The sequence below is a fragment of the Glycine soja genome, chromosome 1 (assembly GCF_004193775.1).
Source record: "Glycine soja cultivar W05 chromosome 1, ASM419377v2, whole genome shotgun sequence".
Classification (NCBI taxonomy): domain Eukaryota; kingdom Viridiplantae; phylum Streptophyta; class Magnoliopsida; order Fabales; family Fabaceae; genus Glycine; species Glycine soja.
Genome location: NC_041002.1, coordinates 34104344 through 34123764, shown reverse-complemented (window position 1 = coordinate 34123764; position 19421 = coordinate 34104344). Strand labels below are relative to the sequence as shown.

General features: G+C 35.1%; 1 pseudogene; it reads left to right on the top strand.

The window, feature by feature from the left end:
• The first annotated feature begins 1115 nt into the window (after positions 1-1115).
• Positions 1116-9275, top strand: LOC114425658 (annotated as a pseudogene).
• The last annotated feature ends 10146 nt before the right edge of the window (positions 9276-19421 follow it).

The following is a 19421-nucleotide window of genomic DNA, read 5'->3' as shown; positions in this document are numbered from 1 at the left end:
AATTAAAGACAATACTTCAAGATTACAAGTCACAACATCAAGATGATCACTAGAATATTAGGAAGGGAATTCCTAATTGAATTAGCAAAGGTTTGGCCAAGTGATTTATATTAAAAAGTGTTTCTCAAAGGTTTTACTCTCTGGTAATCGATTACCAGAGGATGTAATCGATTACCAGTGGCCAAATACGTTTTATAACAGCTACAAAAATTTGAATTCGAAATTTTAGACTGTGTAATCGATTACACAATTCTGGTAATCGATTACCAGCAGTTAGTAAACGTTTTAATTCAAATTTTAAAAGCTGTAATCAATTACACAATTACTGTAATCGATTACCAGACAGGATTTTCAGAAAAATAATTTCAAGAGTCACAACTTTTCAAAGGCTTTACTCATGACCACCAATGGTCTATATATATGTGACTTAAACACGAAATTGCTCAGAGATTTTCAGAACAACAAAGTGTTTATCCTCTCAAAGAGCAAATTCATTTTATCCTCTTAAGAATTCCTTGGCCAATTCAATTGCAATTCATTAAGGAATTATTTGAGTGCTCAATCTGTAAAATCCATCTCTTTCTAGAGAGATTTGTTCCTCTTCTTCTTCTCATTCTCTAAGGGATTAAGAGACTGTGAGTCTCTTGTTGTAAAGGATCTCTAAACACAAAGGAAGGATTGTCCTTGTGTGTTTAGAACTTGTAAAAGGAATTTACAAGATAGTGGAACTCTCAAGCGGGTTGCTTGGGGACTGGACGTAGGCACAAGGGTGTGGCCGAACCAGTATAAAAACTGAGTTTGCATTTTCTCTTCCCTTAATCTCCTTTATTTATTATTGCTTTATATTCATATTCAAATTGTTTCATTTGAATTAATATTTAAGAAGATTGTCATTAAGGGAATTCATAACTTGAGTAAAAAGTGAAATAGATTTTTAATTAGGGGAAACAGTTTCAAATATCTTAATTCAACCCCCCGCCTTCTTAAGATATCTGAGGCCACTTGTCTAACAAGTGGTATCAGAGCTTCATTCTTGTACAAAGTTTAGAAGCTTCAAGAAAAAGATGGCCTCAGCAAATTCCTTATTTCCAGAAGGGAATTCTATCAATAGACCTCCAATCTTTAATGGAGAGGGTTACCACTACTGGAAAACCCGAATGCAAATTTTTATCGAGGCAATAGATCTAAATATCTGGGAAGCCATAGAAATAGGGCCTTATATACCCACCACAGTAGAAAGAGTTTCAATAGATGGTAGTTCATCAAGTGAAAGCATAACCATAGAAAAACCTAGAGATAGATGGTCTGAAGAGGATAGAAAACGAGTACAATACAACCTAAAAGCCAAAAACATAATAACATCTGCCCTAGGAATGGATGAATATTTCAGGGTTTCAAATTGTAAGAGTGCTAAGGAAATGTGGGTCACTCTTCGATTAACACATGAAGGAACTACAGATGTTAAAAGATCTAGGATAAATGCACTAACTCATGAGTATGAATTATTTAGAATGAATGCAAATGAAAATATTTAGAGTATGCAAAAGAGATTTACACATATAGTAAATCATCTAGCAGCCTTAGGCAAAGAATTTCAAAATGAAGATCTTATAAACAAGGTGCTAAGATGTTTAAGTAGAGAATGGCAACCCAAAGTAACGGCTATTTCTGAATCAAGAGATTTTTCTAACATGTCTCTTGCCACTTTATTTGGTAAGTTGCAGGAACACGAGATGGAACTATTGAGATTACACCAAAATGAAGAAAATGACAAGAAAAAGAAAGGAATTGCTCTTAAAGCATCATCCTCAATTCAAGAAGAAAGTGATCAGGATAATGATGCAGATGATGATGATGATCTAAGTCTCTTTGTAAAAAGATTCAACAAGTTTCTTAAAGTAAGAGGAAATCAGAGGCGACCAAATTTTAAATCAAAGAGAAGGACAGAAAATTCATCCTCTACTCTAAAATGCTTTGAATGCAATCAACCTGGACATCTGAGGGTTGATTGTCCCATCTTCAAGAAAAAGATGGAAAAATCTGAAAAGAAAAATCATAGTGAGAAGAAACTAAAGAAAGCATACATCACATGGGATGAAAATGATTTGGAATCCTCTGAAGATTCTGAAAATGAAGAGATAAATCTTTGCCTTATGGCCAAAAGTTACGAAAGTGATGAAGAGGTAACATCTTCAAACAACTTATCTATTTCTTTTGATGAATTGCAAGATGCATTTGCTGATTTGCATAAAGAATCAATTAAACTTGCAAAATTAGTTTCATCATCAAAGAAAACAATTTCAAATTTAGAAAATGAAATTTCGAAATTAAACAAAGAATTAGATCTTCTTAGAAATGAAGTCTCAATCTCTAAAACAAATGAAAAAGTTAATATCTCCACTATTAATGACAAGAAAATAACAGATTCTTGTAGTTGTTGTGATAAATATGTAAAAGAAATTAAAGAGTTGAAAAATTCACTTGCAAAATTTTCATATAGTAGAAATAATTTAGATGTTATATTAAGTAAACAAAGATATGTGTCTAATAAAAATGGACTAAGGTATAAATCTGAAAAACTACAAAAGGTTCATAAAAACTTTTCCACTTCCACACAAAAATGTAATTCTAATTCTATCACTTGTTTTTACTGTGGAAGAAGAGGACATGGCATATCAACTTGCTACTTCAAGAAAAATTACAGTAACATTAAAATGATATGGGTCCCAAAAGGATCCTCAGTTTATACTAACATGCAAGGACCCAATAAAATTTGGGTACCTAAGTCAAAAACTTGATTATGCAGGTATCTTTGAGAAAGAAGTGGTACATAGATAGCGGATGCTCAAAACATATGACTGGAGATGCATCAAATTTTACACACATATCTCCAAAGAAAAGCGGGCATGTAACATATGGTGACAACAACAAAGGTAGAATTCTTGGAATGGGTAAAATAGGTACAAATTCTTCAAACTCCATTGAAAATGTTCTACTTGTTGAAGGCCTTAAGCACAACCTGCTTAGCGTTAGTCAACTATGTGACAAAGGCTATCTAGTATCATTTGATTCTCAGAAATGTCTTATAGAACATAAGCATGACATCAATATAAAGCATGTAGGACATAGAGTCAATAATGTTTACATGATAGACTTAAGCATAAAACAAGAAAACAATCATTGCTTTCTTAGTAAAGATGATGATCCATGGTTATGGCATAAAAGAATTGCTCACATAAACATGGATCACTTAAATAAATTAATTTCAAAAGATTTAGTAGTTGGTTTGCCTAAATTGAAATTTGAAAAAGATAAACTATGCGATGCATGTCAAAAGGGCAAACAAACAAGAGTCTCATTCAAATCTAAAAATGTTGTTTCAACCACTCGACCATTACAGTTATTGCATATGGATCTATTTGGTCCATCTAGAACCATGAGTTTTGGAGGAAATTACTATGCTTTAGTTATAGTTGATGATTTCTCTAGATATACTTGGACATTATTTATTACACATAAAAGTGATTCATTCCAAGCATTTAGGAAACTTGCTAAAGTCATACAAAACAAGAAAAATCTCAAGATTGCATCCATTAGAAGTGATCATGGGGGTGAATTTGAAAATAAAGATTTTGAATTATTTTGTGATGAACATGGTATTGAACATAATTTTTCTGCACCAAGAACCCCTCAACAAAATGGAGTTGTTGAGAGGAAAAATAGGTCATTGGAAGAAATTGCAAGAACTTTATTAAATGATACTTCTCTTCCAAAGTATTTTTGGGCTGAAGCTGTCAATACTGCATGTTACATCATGAATAGAGCCTTGATAAGACCTATTTTAAAGAAAACCCCATATGAGTTATTTAATGGTAGAAAACCTAATATTTCTCATCTACATGTTTTTGGTTGCAAGTGCTTTGTACTTAATAATGGTAAAGATAATCTAGGAAAATTCGATGCAAAATCTGATGAAGGCATTTTTCTTGGATATTCTTTACAAAGCAAAGCATATAGAATATATAATAAGAGAACTATGAATATAGAAGAATCCATTCATGTTACCTTTGATGAATCTAATGCTATATTGTCAAGAAAGAATATGCTAGATGACATTGCAGATTCTTTAGAACATATGAACATTCATGAACAAGATTCCAAAGGAAATGACAAAGGAAACAATGAAGATCCTCCAGAAGAAGTCAAATCCAATGATGCACTCCCAAGAGAATGGAAAACTTCAAGAGATCATCCCCTCGACAACATTATTGGTGATATCTCAAAAGGGGTAACAACTAGACACTCTCTTAAAGATTTATGCAATAATATTGCTTTTGTATCCATGATTGAACCTAAAAATATAAAAGAAGCCATAATAGATGATAATTGGATCATTGCCATGCAAGAAGAATTAAACCAATTTGAAAGAAATAATGTGTGGAAATTAGTAGAAAAACCTGAAAATTATCCTATCATAGGAACAAAATGGGTTTTTAGAAATAAATTAGATGAACATGGTATAATTATTAGAAATAAAGCCAGGTTAGTAGCAAAAGGGTACAATCAAGAAGAAGGAATAGACTATGAAGAAACATATGCTCCTGTTGCAAGATTAGAAGCCATTAGAATGCTATTGGCATATGCATCCATAATGAATTTTAAACTTTATCAAATGGATGTTAAGAGTGCCTTTCTAAATGGCTTAATTCAAGAAGAGGTATATGTTGAACAACCCCCTGGTTTTGAAATTCCTGATAAACCAAACCATGTTTATAAATTACAAAAGGCTCTTTATGGTTTGAAACAAGCCCCTAGGGCATGGTATGAACGATTAAGCAATTTTCTTCTAGAAAAAGATTTCTCCAGAGGTAAAGTGGATACCACATTGTTCATAAAGAGAAAGCATAATGATATTTTGTTGGTTCAAATATATGTTGATGATATAATTTTTGGATCCACTAATGATTCATTGTGCAAGGAGTTTTCCCTTGATATGCAAAGTGAATTTGAAATGTCAATGATGGGAGAACTAAAGTACTTTCTGGGATTACAAATCAAGCAAACTCAAGAAGGTATATTCATCAATCAATCCAAATACTGCAAGGAATTGATCAAAAGATTTGGGATGGATAGTGCAAAACACATGTCTACACCGATGAGCACTAATTGTTACTTAGATAAAGATGAATCTGGTCAGTCTATAGACATAAAACAATATCGAGGTATGATCGGATCTCTTCTTTATTTATCTGCTAGTAGACCTGATATTATGTTTAGTGTATGCATGTGTGCTAGGTTTCAATCCAACCCCAAACAATCACATTTAAGTGCAGTAAAGAGAATCATGAGATATCTATTAGGAACAATCAATTTAGGATTATGGTATCCTAAGAATTCAACATGTAACTTAATAGGATATTCTGATTCTGATTTTGCCAGATCTAAAACTGATAGAAAAAGTACAAGTGGAACTTGTCAATTTATTGGATCAGCTCTTGTCTCATGGCATAGTAAGAAACAAAACAGTGTTGCTTTATCTACTGCTGAAGCGGAGTATATCTCTGCTGGTAGTTGTTGTGCACAGATTTTATGGATGAAGCAACAATTATCTGACTATGGCATCATTCTTGATCGCATACCTATTAAGTGTGATAATACTAGTGCCATAAATCTATCCAAAAACCCAGTTCAACATTCAAGAACTAAACATATAGAGATTAGACACCACTTTCTTAGAGATAATGTCCTAAAGGGAGATTGTGTATTAGAATTTGTTGATACTAAGAATCAACTTGCTGATATTTTCACTAAACCTCTCCCCAAGGAAGTGTTCTTCTCTATTAGAAGAGAATTAGGTCTCTTAGATGTAAGAGATTTAGAAAAATAGGGATTGATTGGTTGATTGATTGGTTGATTTACTTTTACCTTTTGATTGTAGATTATTTTGTTTGATCTTGTTTAAATTCTTGTTTTTATGATAGAATTTATGATTTCTTGTGTATATAGTAATTGAATGATTGAATTTAGTGTATTAGTAGTGAAAATTAGTCATATAGGATGTATTTGAGCATAAATATAGATATTCTCTTAAGAAACTAGCCTAGGATAGGCTCTGGTAATCGATTACCATCCAGTGTAATCGATTACACATGAACAGGCAGCCTGTAATCGATTACACCATCCTGTAATCGATTACCAGAAGGCTTATTGGGCCTGTAATCAATTACCAATACCTGTAATCGATTACAATGCGTCATCTTCTATAAATACTCACAAAATCAGAGCTGCTGCGCAGCCAAAGCATCCTCCACGTTTTCCTCCATACCTAGAACTTCAAACCTTCGATTCTCACTCAATTCTTCACCAAATCACGTCCCGTAAAGCCCAATCTTCCTCTTTTTCACTCCTCTTTCACTTCCACCGATCGAAATCCAGAAAAACTTCATCAAATGGCAGAGCCATCAAAGAAGAGAAAGGGATCATCCTCCACCGCTACCGCTGCTGCTCATCGCCGTCACGGCCCATCCGGAGCACCCACAGCACATATTCCTCCTTCTTTGTCATCTCCAAGATCATCAACACTGTTTTCATCCGATGATCAATGTCTACGGTACCTTTCTCAGTTTTCTTCTAGAATAATCTTAGATCCTAAGTACCTAGACGTAGAGTTCTTTAATGATGAAACGTTTGATTGCTATCAAGTGTTTCAAAACTCTGGTCTTGTTGATTTCATGTCATTAAAATTGTCGTATTATCCTGAACTTGTTAAGGTCTTCTACTGCAATTTAAAAATTCAGGATGGTATTATTATGTCTGAGGTGCATGGTACTTCTATGGTCATTGATCAGTCACTTTTCTTTTCTTTGACTCATTTACCCAGTCAAGGTGCACCTTTTGAGGGCACCATTGTTGATGACTGGAAATTCGATTATTCGAGTCATGATGCTCGTCGCATGGTCTGCAATGATCAAGCTGAAATGACCGGTAGATTGTTGGCCGGGTCATTAACTTTTGATAATCGCATCATGCATTATATCATTGTTAGAATTTTGCTTCCTCGGTCTTCAAATTTAGCACAAGCCTCTGAGGAGGATTTGATTCTTATGTGGGCTTTTCTTACCGGTCGTCAGATCGACTGGGCCCATTTGGTTCGGTACCGAATGCATAAGGCATTACGGGCCAATGCACCTCTTCCTTATCCACATTTGATTACTCTGTTTTTGTGTCATTTTCAAATTCCGCTTGATGATGAACCCTTTGTTCAAGTCAAGCGTTCCTTTGCAATTGGTGCTAGTGCAGTGACCTCCTTTGGGTATCGTAAAGATCGAAATGGACAATGGCTGAAGAAGGATGCACTCCCTCCTCAAGATGAACGTACTCCTTCACCTCCCCCTCAACGTGAAGATTCCGCACTCATGAATGAAGTCCTCTCCGAATTACGGGGTCTTCGTTCTTATGTTGGTGACCGCTTCGACTCGTTAGATTCACGCTTTGCCGGTATGGACATTCGCCTTACACAGCTTGAAGAGGATGTCGGATACATTCGTCAGAGTTTTGATCTTCCTCCACCACCTCCATCTTCTTAGATTTTAGTTCCTGACTATATGTCTTTTTATAAGCCGTGTATTTTGGCTTTTAGTTTCTTAGAATTTACATTATTATGCTAAAGTACTTTGCTTATTTATCTTTTGGTTTTTAAATTTCAGTCTTGGATATTTTGTGGTTGTTGACATTTTATGTTATTTAAATTCTAGTTAGAATTTACAATTGGCTTTGATGTTTTGATGATGATCATGATGATGTGTTGCAATTGATGCAAATGGGCTTTTCAAGATTAAAATTCAAGACAATACTTCAAGATTACAAGTCACAACATCAAGATGATCACTAGAATATTAGGAAGGGAATTCCTAATTGAATTAGCAAAGGTTTGGCCAAGTGATTTATATTAAAAAGTGTTTCTCAAAGGTTTTACTCTCTGGTAATCGATTACCAGAGGATGTAATCGATTACCAGTGGCCAAATACGTTTTATAACAGCTACAAAAATTTGAATTAGAAATTTTAGACTGTGTAATCGATTACACAATTTTGGTAATCGATTACCAGCAGTTAGTAAACGTTTTAATTCAAATTTTAAAAGCTGTAATCGATTACACAATTACTGTAATCGATTACCAGACAGGATTTTCAGAAAAATAATTTCAAGTCACAACTTTTCAAAGGCTTTACTCATGACCACCAATGGTCTATATATATGTGACTTAAACACGAAATTGCTCAGAGATTTTCAGAACAACAAAGTGTTTATCCTCTCAAAGAGCAAATTCATTTTATCCTCTTAAGAATTCCTTGGCCAATTCAATTGCAATTCATTAAGGAATTATTTGAGTGCTCAATCTGTAAAATCCATCTCTTTCTAGAGAGATTTGTTCCTCTTCTTCTTCTCATTCTCTAAGGGATTAAGAGACTGTGAGTCTCTTATTGTAAAGGATCTCGAAACACAAAGGAAGGATTGTCCTTGTGTGTTTAGAACTTGTAAAAGGAATTTACAAGATAGTGGAACTCTCAAGCGGGTTGCTTGGGGACTGGACGTAGGCACAAGGGTATGGTCGAACCAGTATAAAAACTGAGTTTGCATTTTCTCTTCCCTTAATCTCCTTTATTTATTATTGCTTTATATTCATATTCAAATTGTTTCATTTGAATTAATATTTAAGAAGATTGTCATTAAGGGAATTCATAACTTGAGTAAAAAGTGAAATAGATTTTTAATTAGGGGAAACAGTTTCGAATATCTTAATTCAACCCCCCCCCCCCTTCTTAAGATATCTGAGGCCACTTGTCTAACAACTTATAGGCCTTGGGTATGAAGAATTTATAGAGAGCTTTTAAAGAAAGAATTTTGAATATGAGCACTTGGGTTTGTGTGTCCATTTCTTCAAAGTTTCTCGTATTTATAGGCTTCTTCAACAAGTATTTGTTATCTCTAAACAAATAGATTTCTTCACTTTAGTCTTGCATATGAAGAATGTGGTCGTTGGAGCATTTAATGTTTGCATTAAATGCATGTACTTCTACATACTAGAAAACCACTCTTCTTAGCTATCATGTTGAACACTTCAACAGGAAACCACTTCCTTTTGCATCAAATCAGGTTTGCATAACAAAGCACATCTTTTGATGAAGATTGGTAATTCTCAAATCTTGAACTTTATTTATTCTTCATAGGATTCAACAAATCTCAAGAGAATGTCTCTGCAAAACAGATCTTAGACACAGAGTATTAAATGAAGTCTTAAATGTCATCTCTTAAATGTTGTATCAGATCATGGCTTTAGCTAACTATCGTCCGATACTTCAGACGCAAACTCGCAAAGCATGTTCTAATATAACATAAGACATAACTTTTAAAATTTATATTTATTTTTATCAAATCTAAATAATTGGGAGTCTTGATTCATCTTAAGACATAAATATCTTTTGACTTAATAATTTGGTATTCACACCACCTTCTTTGAGCCAATGAACTTTTGATATTTGTTTCTTGTAATTCTCTTCTTGGAGCAAAAGGGTGGTGAGTGAGCTTGTTCTTGGTTGCATTGTACTGGGCCACTAACTCCTCATCTTGATAAATTTGCAACAATTACAAGTCCTTCTTGCTTTTGGCAATGTCCTCTTTGAATTGGGTCCTTTTCCTACAACCCCAACTCTCAAGATCCTGAGAACATTCAGCCAGCTTATTGACAATATTGTTGTCAGAAGACAGTTGTCAGCTTCTAGCTACTACCTTGGTGAAATCTCCATCAACTAGGAATTCTAAAAATTGAAAGACCCACGAAAAAGGGTATAAACGCAATCACAAGTAAACAAGATTGGGTTGTGATATGATATAGAGGCTAAAAAATTAGAAAGATGAGCATTAGGGAAAGTATTAAACCACTTAAGGTTAGCAATGGCCCTGTCTAAACATTCTTTTACAACATGCTCAATGCCTCTACCATGATACCAAGTGAAAAGGTACCCCTCTAGCTCGATGTCAGCTAAGCCATTATCATCAATAACTATTCTAAATCCTCTCAAGAGCCATGTTGAGTGTTCCACATGACCACAGTTATCCTTTGAGGAAAGGAAGTCATTGAAGTCACCTACAATGCACTATGGAAGAGAGGAAGAAACTACTAGCGATATGAGTATATTCCAAGACTTTTGTCTTCAAGATATTTCAGGGAAACAGTGATGGAAGCTTTCTTGTTAAGCTTCTATGGAGGTTGGATCATTGAACTTCAATGAGGTCCTTTAATGGTGATTTTTCACCATGGAGATGCAGCGGAAGATAAAGAGGAAGAGGTGAAAGGAGGCACCATCCACTAGGGAATCAGCCATGGAATAAAGAGTTTCACCACCAAGAAAGTGTCTTGGATAAGAAGCTTAGAGAGGAAGCTTCAATGGAGGAAAACAGAGAGAGAGAAAGAGAGAGGGGGGAGCATGAAATTGAAGGAAGAAAAGAGGGAGAGAAGTTGAACTTTGAAGTGTGTCTCACAAGACTCTCATTCATCAAAGTTACAACAAGTGTTAAATATGCTTCTATTTATAGCCTAGGTAGCTTCCTTGAGAAGCTTCCTTGAGAAACTTCCTTGAGAAGCTTCATTGAGAAGATTCCTAGAGAAGCTAGAGCTTAGCTACACACACCCCTCTAATAGCTAAGCTCACCTCCTTAAGATGAGAAGCTAGATCTTAGCTACACATACCACTCTAATAACTAAGCTCACATCCTTGAGAAGCTTCCTTGAGAAACTTCCTTGAGAAGCTTCATTGAGAAGATTCCTAGAGAAGCTAGAGCTTAGATACACACACCCCTCTAATAGCTAAGCTCACCTCCTTGAGATGAGAAGCTAGAGCTTAGCTACACACACACCTTATAGTAGCTAAGCTCACCCCCAAGCCAAAATACATGAAAATACAAAAAAAGTCCATACTACAAAGACTACTCAAAATTCCCGGAAATACAAGGCTAAAACCCTATACTAATAAAACGGCCAAAATACAAGGCCCCAAAGAAGATATAACCTATTCTAATATTTACAAAGAAGAGTGGACCAAACCTTGGCCCATAGGCTCAGAAATCTACCTTGAGGTTCATGAGAACCCTAAGGCCTTCTTTAGCAGCTCTAACCCAATCCTCTTGGAGTCTTCTATCCAATACCCTTGGGGTAGGATTGCATCAAACAATACAAGTAAGCGAATCTCCAATTTCCTTTGTCTTTGTCCTCCAACATCATATTAATGAAAATTGAACAGAAATTAAGGAAGATGTACTTGATAAAATTCTTCCATAAAACTGTCAACCCCCTATCCACAACAAAAAATTGCCAAAGCTCACTCTACTACGAATTTCCTCCATTATGTCCAGCTTATGCAACCTAGCTAAATCCATTAAGATAGGATCTGCTGATAAGTTGCCCAAACTTCGACAACTCAAACTAAATAGAATCATGACTCTCAGGAAGCCTAGGAACCAGGTCTCGTCAATGAAAAAAAAAATGTTTGGATGGTCTTCTGATTCTTTGGGGATTGACTTCTGATACTCTAAGTTCTATGAACCCATATCTACCTCCTTCATTTCTATGACATCCTCATCCCTTCTTCTCTTTTTCTCAGTTGTAGTAATGGCCTTAACCCCATTGATGCTACCTTGAGTCTTCATAGGCATAGCTTCTGGAGTGTGGCTTTTATCCTTTATACTATAAGTAGTCTCAAGAAGTGGGTTTGTGTTGGTGTATGTTAACCGATTGCCTCCTTTGTCGTTATCCTTCTTATTGATTTCTCTTTTCCCCAATTTCGTAACATCAGTATCTCTTAGCCATTTCCTCCCTAGGTTGGGGCTATTACGGTGTTGCTTTGCTTTGAGCTCAGCATTCCAGCCTTGAGTTTCATCGTCCACCTTTTTGTTGAAGAGGATCTCATAGAATTGATCAATGTGCCCTAAGACCCCACATGTAAAGTAGAAAGTTCCAAGTTTCTCATATATAAAGAGAACCTATCTCCACTCACCACCTTGTTTGTGCACCTTTTTCCCTATCTTCGAGGGTTTTCAGATATAAAATCTAACTTTGATTCTCATAATTGAACTTCAAGCTTCTCTTGTATTCCCTTTGTCATATTCACGAAATTCTCCAATGAAGTTACCTAAAGACTTCCCTACTATGGTGTCATGAATCCTACTAGCAGATCATGAATCTTAACCTAGAATGTTGTGTAGAATAAGGGAATGTGATTGGGAATATCTCCTACTTGGATACTGTCTAGAAGAAGCAGGTTTCAATCAAAGGACCACAAGCCATCCGAAATAATCCTCTGTATATCTATTTTGTGAAAAAATTGGAAGATGAAAGGTGCCCTACTCCACCTCCATAATCATGACCCCTTTGACAAGCCTCCAAATACACGCCATCTGCTCCATCATCATATTGACTCATATGGGTCAATCTATAAGGAAGCAATCGATGAAGCTTAGGTTTACATCTTTGTTTGCCCTCGCTATATTGTCTGAATCAAAGGTCAGCCCTTTTTTTTCTTCATCAATAAGAGATAGTCTATCTAGGTTGCTTCCATTTCCTATCAACACTAATCAAACAACACAAATATGGGGGAGGAAACCCTAACGATGCAACAAGCTTCTCATTATGGAGAGAAATGGAATTACTCACTACTACAAAAAAAAGACATTTAACGTTAAAAAATCCTTTTAACATTGGTTTTGAACTGATGTTGTATCGTCGATGTTGATTTCAACATTTTTTTTAAAATTGATTTAAAAAATTCATTTCTACATTGGTTGTTCCTAAAACCGATCTAGGAAGTGTGTCAAGAATTATAAATCTACCAAATATCACATCACTTGTGGTTTTAACCGATGTAGACAGCCATCTACTATAGTCTATAATAATTGCTTCAATGTAAAAGGGACAACATCATTAATAGAAAACAATTTGCATCACTCAACTTTTGTGAATAATTTAGAGCAAAAACATGTTCCAATAAAGTCTTACCTTCATCTTAGCTTGTCTTTCCTTGTTGACTAAATGATACGGGGCTTTATCCAAGATAAACCATGTTACTTAGAATAATCAAATGTAGTATGTTACGGTTAAATTTTTGAAATCAAATTTTTACTATATTTGTCTCCTTGAGGACCTCATCCATGGTTTCACCACTTGCTTTCAAGAATGTACTATAAGTTGCAATAGGAAAAAGAACCATTAGTTCACACTTCACAGTAATTTGGATGTCTCTCCCAAGTGAGGAGAAGAATATTACACAGATTTTTATTTATTATTAACACATTACTGGCATAATGTTTCAAATGCAAGAAGGTCAACACCTAAATATGTTAAAATTTGAACTCTTCCATGAAAATATTTAAGAGTTTCCACTATGGTAGCATCACCAAAATCCCTATAGAAACAAAATATCAAGAAACGTGACACTAAAATATAATTGCTATCAGTGTTCAGAACAACAGGAAAACTTTATCAAAAAATCCCAACCTTTCAAAAATGTTAATGATCCTATGGAAAAAAAAAGAAGCTCAAATATGTAAGCACAAGATGGACCTAGAAATTCATTTCATACAACTTTCCAATGGGTCTAAATAGAGACCATAAACAATGGAGAAAAGAACCAACCGATGATCCCAAACCTGCATCTTCTTCATTCTTCTCTTTGATTCGTGTTTCATTGAAAGCAAATTTTGAGTCGAAATTTTTTTGAAGGAGTCTCTACTAGTAGGGGTGTTCACAGGTTGGGATGATCTGCGAACCCAATCTGACTCATTAGGTTGGATTTTTTAAGTGTTTAAATTAAATTCAATCTAATCCCAACATATATATTATTTTAATAATATTAATAATAAATAATAATAATAATAATAATAATAATATACATAAAATCAAAATTCTAAAATACTAAAATAGCAATTACGTCATAAAACAATCAAAACCTGAGGCTAAGTCATCTCTCTCGCTTGCACCATGGCAGTCTCGGTGCCCCCAAGTCACCATCATCGCTATTGTAGAAGTCGTTGGACATTGCAGATTCGTCCCTTCGTCATGCCTTCATAGAATTGTAGCCTCTATCGTGCCTTCACGAGTTCCATTATGTTCTTCACGGGCTAACACACGTTCCTTTTTCTTCTTTTCATCTTCCTTTTTCCACTTCTTTTGTTTTTACATGTTTATGATATTTTGATTTTTGTAGGTTGAAGCCGAAGAGCAACCCGAGAATTCCGAGGCTTACTCCATCTCACTATCTCAGGTTGAACACTTTTTTTAATCTTTTTCGTGCAATGTTTTTTGAATATTTTAAGTCTAAATTAAATTAATCTTGATCTTGGCCTGTCACACTTCAGCAAAACCTTGCATTTTATATAGCCAAATTAATTTAGCTGATGAATGAGATAAGGCCCACAAGCAGATTGAATAAAGTATATGAACTAATGTTGGAACAAAATAGAAAAGAACAATATAGGTTGTTGTTGTAGTTAATATCCCTAGAATGTTGATATCTTGCTCTCATAGTTTTAGCCAGCCAATATGGCACAACATGAATTTGTAACATGCATCAAGTATTCATAACTGAACTAGTGCAATAAGGTTGTTAATTAAGGTCACCAAAATAGTCAAGGATGGCTCCAATGTTTAAGATAGTAACACCAAAATCATTAGTGACATTTGTTATATGGGGTCTTCATTGAAATTATTGGAATATAGCCAGCTAGCATATTTGATGCATGTGATGATGTTGGTGATTGAGGATATTTCTTTTTCTTCACCCTCTAGTTTTGTTCTAGGTCTCTGTTATGCTTGGTTTATCGCAAGTTGATTCAAAGATTCTTTTACTTATCTATTTATTTGTTTTTTTTTTTTTACTCTAACATGGTCGTCGCATCTTGTTAGGTTGGCTATTTTTCTTTTTTTGCTGAGAATATTTCCAGGGTACCACTATGTCCTTGTCAATGTCTGTTAATATTGTGTTATAAGGCAAACAAGAACTAATATATATGTGTCTATGTGTGTGAATCTCTTTCACCTCATTTGCTGGTGTTATTGTTGCATAACAAGATAATTTGATTTTTTCGTAGCTACCTAGTGTATTTCTTATTTAAACTAAATTAACCAAGACTCCAAGTGGTATGAACTATTTGAGAATTTTTAATTTGGTCCTCAAACTAAAAAAACTATAATTGAATTCTGATCTTGTAAAAATTTTGTATTTGAGTGTGTACTATATAGGTTTTTTTATAAGTGATGTAGCTCCATGTGGAGCTTATAGGCCTTAGATCTTCTTCATTAATTGAGTCCTTTGCTTGTTGAAAATTAATGGCAGCAGAATGGAGAAGGAAGAAAGATGATTGGAGATGCCACTTCAAGAAGAATGAGTCAAGAAGAAGCTCACCACCATAGGAAGCCGTGGATAAAAGCTTGAAGGTAGGAGAAGATGAGTAGAGGGAGAGAAGGAGTACAAAATTTTGTGCCTCAAATGAGGTCTGAACTTTGAAGTGTAATTCTCAAATGATCAAAGTTCCAACAAGTGTTACACATGCTTCTATTTATATCCTAGGTAGCTTCCTTGAGAAACTTTCTTGAAAAGCTTCTTTGAAAAGCTTCCTTGAGAAGCTAGAGCTTAGTTACATACGCCCCCCTAATAACTAAGCTCACCTCCTTAAGAAGCTTCCTTGAGCTTCCTTATGAAGCTTCCTTGAGAAGATTCCTAGAGAAGCTAGAGCTTAGCTACACACACCCCTCTAATAGCTAAGCTCACCTCTTTGAGATGAGAAGCTATAGCTTAGCTACACACACCCTATAATAGCTAATCTCACCACCATGCCAAAATACATGAAAATACAAAAAAAAAGTCCATACTACAAAGACTACTCAAAATGCCCTGAAACACAAGGCTAAAATCCTATATTATTAGAATGGCCAAAATACAAGGCCTAAAAGAAGGAAAAACCTATTCTAATATTTACAAAGAAGAGTGGACCCAACCTTGTTCCATGGGCTCAGAAATCTACCTTGAGGTTCATGAGAATCATAGGGCCTTCTTTAGCAGCTCTAGCCTAATCCTCTTGGAGTCTTCTATCCAATACCCTTGGGGGGTAGATTGCATCAATAAGTGCTACAAATGATATTATCAGGCTATTTCAAGCTACCATAAAATAATTTTTAGATATTCAATTACAAAATTTTTACAAGATCATGGATTCAATTATGTAATTATTTTGTAGTTTGGGAACTTGATTAAAAATTCTCATTTAGTTCAGGGAGTTGCTGATTAATTTAACCTCTTATTTATACTAAGGAAGAACCTATAATTTGATTCTCATTTAATGAGGAACAAACTAATGATTATGAGATATAGCTGCCTGACACTCTAATTACCTTCCTCAACTTTTAGAAAATCAAAAAGAACAATAGATTCCAGCTTCTTAAAATTAATAATGATGTTCAAGCTTATATATGCAGAAATGTCACTAACAAACTAATAGTATTCTAGTCACTCAAAATAAATAATTAGGGGTGAAATACAATAAGTGGATATTAATATCCAAAATGTGCATTAATATATAAATCACACAAATACACAATCCCACAATTCATATTTTTTTTTCATTTTCAATTTTCTTTCACCAAATTTTATCAAAGAAATTGAAAAGTCAAAGCTAACATTGTTAAATAAATAAAAAATTGAAAGAGTGCTAATGAATGTGCCCTTTTTTGCTTTTATCATACCCTAATTTCGTTCGGGGACCTTCACTTCCTAACATTTTGATTCTTACTAGCGGAATTGAGTTGCTTGACACTAATTGTCACACAATCCGAAAGGTTTATCAACATTTTGGAAAAGAATGCGGAAAATACTCAAAAAGGAGGGGGAAAAGGGTCTTTTTTACACTTTTTCTGACCCCTAGCTCGGCCAGGCCAGCCTCTTGCTCTCCTGGGCCACCAAAATAACTCCAGGGTGAAGTAACCAACTCGCCTAGGTGAGCAAGGTTACTTTAGAATGAAGTAACAACTTGCCTGGGGGAGCTACCTTCATCCCAAATGCCATGTTTCACTACAAATAGGCATGAAGGGAGACTGAGAATGGGGTCCCAAGGTCCACATGTCCAGAATTGAGAAGAAAGAAGATAAAAGAAGAAGAAAGAAGAGAAAAAGAAGCTAAAACACCGTCGAATCACGACTGCAATCAATTTCTATATCATTCTTTGTTTGTTCTTCGGTCGTTCTTCGTTCTTTGTCTGGTTAGTTTTTATTTTGAGGTTCTGAATTCACTCTATGCACCATTAAGGTCCTCTTTATTGTTTTGTGCATCTTCATCTCCTTCTCCTATCATCGGTAATCGCTTTTCTTTTGTAAAGTAAGTTTTAACTGATCATTAGTGCCGCAATTCATCTTTAAGGCATTGAAGGTTAATAAACAAGGAAAAAAGCCAAAAATAAAACCAACTCATAAACTTCTTCATTTCATCAAAAAAATAAAGAGATTGTTTCAAGGTCCAATGCCTTGACGATTCTCTTCGCCTTTCAAACTTGAGAAGATCGTTTCAAGGTCCAACGTCTTAGCAATTCTCTCCTCTTTTTAAAAATCAAAAGATCGTTTCAAGGTCCAACGCCTTAAACAAATTTTGTTCTTAATTAAAATCAATCTTTCAAAAAAACATAAGAAAATAATGTAACACAACAAACATTCAGACTTAAAGAACTACGTAGGTCTGAATTCTTCATCGCACCTGAGGATACATAGGAGCAAGGGCAACACCCTTGTCGACCCCAAAAAAATAAAAAACATAAAAAGGGATAAACATAATTTTGAAGTCGTGTTTTGCACACTTGATTAGATATTGTTGTCCCATGTGACGGGCGCGTGGGGTGCTAATACCTTCCCCGTGCGTAAACAACTTCCAAACCCCCATTTTCAAAATCCGCAGACCTTCATCTTTTTGGTTTTTCTAACGTTTTCCTCGAATAAAAGTTGGTGGCGACTCCTCTCATTTTCTCCCTCGGAGACAAATGCTTTGGCCCATTGTAAAGGCCTTTTCACACCCCCGCCAAAGGGTAGGTTGCGATAGTTGGTGACTCTACTGGGGACAATTTTAGAGAGTTAGGTCATTCAATAAGTGTGCAATGTTTTTATCATGACTTCTTCTTTATTTATGTTCTTTTTTCCTTTTTATCTTTTTTTTCCATATTTGTATATAATCTTTGCTATGATGTTGTGTTTGGTGTGTTTGTCTACCAATTACATTCATAGTTAGAAATGCTTTTTCTACACACACATGACACCTACACCTCACACACAAATTGAGATATTAGGCCCTATACCTGGATCTATGCGAGCCATAAGGAGTGGAGGTCAATCTATGGTCATGCTAGGTTTCTGACTCGCTTAATGACAGTGAAGCCTCATATAGAGTTTTCCTCTTTTGGTGATGCATTGTCATTGATAGTCCCTATCGCCACAATGTATTACCTAAGAGGATGATATCTCTAGAAGCCAGTAATGTTACTAGAAACCCCCCTTTGGAGTTGTCACTAGAAAGGGACTTTTGGATCTTTTCCATTAGATTCCATTATTAGGGGTGCATAGCAAACTTACTCTGGCATATTCCTTGATTGTGGCATGCATATCTTCATGGCATCATAATAGGCATATCATTCCTGCATCATATTCGTACATTGCATTTGCATATATCATTGCATTATCATACACCTTCAATTAGCATGTTTTTGTTCTGCCAACTACATATATTCTACTTCCATCATTCGCATGTCATGTTCACTCATGCATGATCCTTGCATTTTCCTCTGCAAAAACAAAAAAACAAAAAAAAAGGCAAAACACAAAAAAAAGACAAAAAAAAGAGAGAACAAAAAGAAAGTCACACCACATTCTTAGTTACATCCGTTAGGTACCATGATGATGGCTATAAACCAACCATGTTGGGATTATACACCCATTTCTCTAAAAAATGATTGAAAATCATGTGAATGTGGTACCTAATGCATGGTTAACTAGGAGAATGATGGTTCTTTGGGCATGTCAATCTTATAATTACATTTGTCATGCATATCATGAGCATGCACCAATCATTCATCTCTATGATAGGTTGCTGAAGTATTAGCAATCAAAATTTCTTTTCCTCGGATTATGGGGTTGAACCAAGCATATGTTTTAAGAAAAGGTTCATCAAGTCAATGTCAAGTATGGAAGTAACCAGCTTGCAAAAGTTGGGGCAGAAGGTGAATCAAGTTAGATCGTTTCTTTGTCTACTGCCAACACATAATTGTGCTAATTTACAAAAACAATTTGAGAACTATTGACATCCATGTTGAGCTTGTGGAGCTTCTATGGAGGCTGG